The sequence below is a fragment of the Lathyrus oleraceus genome, chromosome 5 (genome assembly GCF_024323335.1).
Source record: "Lathyrus oleraceus cultivar Zhongwan6 chromosome 5, CAAS_Psat_ZW6_1.0, whole genome shotgun sequence".
Lineage (NCBI taxonomy): Eukaryota > Viridiplantae > Streptophyta > Magnoliopsida > Fabales > Fabaceae > Lathyrus > Lathyrus oleraceus.
Genome location: NC_066583.1, coordinates 369,459,491 through 369,462,509, shown reverse-complemented (window position 1 = coordinate 369,462,509; position 3,019 = coordinate 369,459,491).

Genomic DNA, 3,019 nt, shown 5'->3' with positions numbered 1-3,019 from the left:
AGAAGGTGACCTCGTGCTCAAGAAAGTCTTGTCTTTCGCGCACGATTCCAGGGGCAAGTGGACTCCAAACAATGAAGGTCCATATGTTGTTAAGAGAGCCTTTTCAGGCGGTGCTTTGATACTTACAACTATGGATGGGGAGGATTTCACTCGTCCTGTGAATTCAGATGCAGTCAAGAAATACTTCGCCTAAGAATAAAAACAGAATAGCTCGCTAAGTTGAAAACCCGAAAGGGCAAAAATGAGCATCTCGGTGGATTGAAAACCCGAAAGGGCGATCCAGGAAAAAGTTAGAGACATGAAAAAATGAATATATATATATATATATATATATATATATATATATATATATATATATATATATATATATATATATATATATATATATATATATATATATCCCGCTAGATTGAGTACCTTGCCTGGGGCAATCTAGGCAAAAATTAGGGATTTGGCAAGTAACTGCATCCTGACAAGACTTTGTTCTACAGTTGTCATCTGTCAAAGATTCTCGCTCAGTCATCGTCAGCTGAAGCTTCAAATACATTGGATTCAGATTTGGCGGAGAAATGGTCATTATGTTCAATGTAGCCCTTTTTCCAATATATATCCCCAATTTCAAATTTGTAAAGATCCATGGAGTCTCGCCATTTGCGGATTACCATTCTATCAAATAAATTTGAGCCTTTATCCAATTCTTTGCACTCTTATTTGTTTCTGCTTAACAAATGTTTGCATGTTTTAATTGATAAATATCATTGTTTAAACAAATAAAGTTTTTATAAACTGTTTTTTCTAAGTGAACATTCACAATGACTGAAAGGATAAATGGAATGCTTTAGTGCTCTCCCAAGGATAGTATGATCTCCTGAAGGGTAAGACATTTTCTCATGTTCTGGCATGTTTGTATCCTCTTCATCATCTTTCAGGTTGTCTCCTCTGCAAGCGCAGAAAGAACATCCTCAGCAACTCCCTAGAGAGTCTGAGTCTAGCATTTGTGTTTTATCAATTATATGGTTGTCATCCCGTGTGTGGACTGACCTAAAATCCCTTATAGATTGATAAAAAGTCGATATGCTATTTATTCATGAGGAAGTTTGTCTTTCCCCAGTAAGCAGAAGTTCCCAGCATGAGTAGAAGTCCTCAGCAGGAGTGGGTACGTGTTCCCTGCAAAGTTATCTTTCAGATATCTCCTCGGCAATAGTTTCCTAGAGCAGTTGGTGAAGGGTTTATTCCCCTTCTCATCCCTAGCACAGCACGTGTTGACGTAAGATTCGTTTCTGATTCCCTCAGCCAGGACGATTCCTCCGGAGATACTTGTAGTTATCCCCAGCAGGTTGGCTTACAACTCACCCCCAACAGGTTTGCTCACAGCAGATTATCCCTAGTATGAACGCCCGCAGTCTATCCCTAGTGGAGTTTCCTGATCAGAGCCTATTAATTTGTTCCCTTTCTGTATTGGAAAGAGTCCTCTGAGTTGAGCTCATGGTGAAGATGTTGTGTCCTTCCCTAGCGGAGCAGTTGGTTCTCTCTCCCCTTGGCAGAGATGTCTCTCCAGCATTTGAGAAGGAAGTTGTTTTGATTGATAGAACTTCTGTTTGGTGGTTGGTCCCCACAGAGTTTCATATCATTCCTTGATAGGTTCCTCAGTAGAGTTTCTTCTACGATGGATCTTATCCGTGTTGAGCTCCCTAGTAGAGTTTCCTCTACGTTGGATCTTGTGTCTGTTCAACAGCAAATCCCTGGCAGTGACTCTGTATGTTCCTCTCTGAGTGGGAGACATTTTCCAATATTGAGGGATTTTGAGGAAGATGTGTTGTTTCCTTCCCCAGCGGAGCAATTTGTTCCTTCTCCCGGTAGCAGAGATGTTTCTTCAGCAGTTAGAAGAGAATGTTTGATTGATGAGTTTGTTTGGTGGTTGTTCCCCATATAATTTCTCATTATCCCCGATAAGATCCCCAGTAGAGTTCTTCTGCGACAAATCTTATTGATATCTCTGCATGTTCCCGAGAATTGTTGGTAGATCCCCAGCAGTTGGTAGGTGAGACTTTGCCTGTCCCCGGCGGTTCACAGTTGTGACCCTTGCTTATCCCTAGCAATGGTCTTTGTCCTCAGCAGTGACTGGTGTCTCCTGGTATTTGATGCTCCCCACCAGATTTGATTTCCCCTGTGGGCCTGGCCTTTCTCTTTTGAGATGTTATACCGGATATCCGTCCATTGATTCTCAGACCTGTTTGTGTTAGATATGTCTGTTTGTCAGTATTAATCATACATAAACCACACATATACATGCGTAATCATAGCATTCAGATATTCATGTTGCATTTTTTGCCATATATCTTTGCTTGTTATCTCCTGCTATCGATGAAATGTTCTTCCCCAAGCAGATATCTGTGTCTGATCTCTTCATATAGAGTCAGCCCCATAGGCAGAAAGTGTCTATCTTTCCTTCTATATTCCCCACTGAGTTATTTCCTCGTAGATGATAATTGTTTCAGTTTCCTCCCCAATTATATATAGGGATGGAATTACTCCCCTAAGTTATATCCTCATCGGGATGAGTCTTGTTTGATTGTGTCTTTCTAGTTTGTTCCTAGATTGACTCCTTTCTTGTTATTCCCCTACAGTTCCCTGTGGTTTAGTTGTTCAATTGCTTAGTAACTAGTAATTGTCCAATTTTTTCCCCAGCGAATTTTGTGGCCTTCTACCCAGTAACCGGTAGTTGTAAGTCCTATTTCTGTGGTTTTCTACCCAGTAATCGGTAGATGTAATCCTCTCTTTGTTGGTTATCTTTATCCAATATTCGGTATTGATATTCCTTCATTTTTTAGTATACCACCCAGTAACCAGTGATATATCTCTGGATAATTGCTTCTATTAAGCAATTTATCCCCCGTGAGTCATCTTTCATTTACCCTTGTTTGGTAATGATTGTTTCTCCTTCTGATTGGTCATTATTTTATACCCAGTAACCGGTATCCCGATGTCCTTTCTTTTCGGTCGATTTATCCTTTATTAA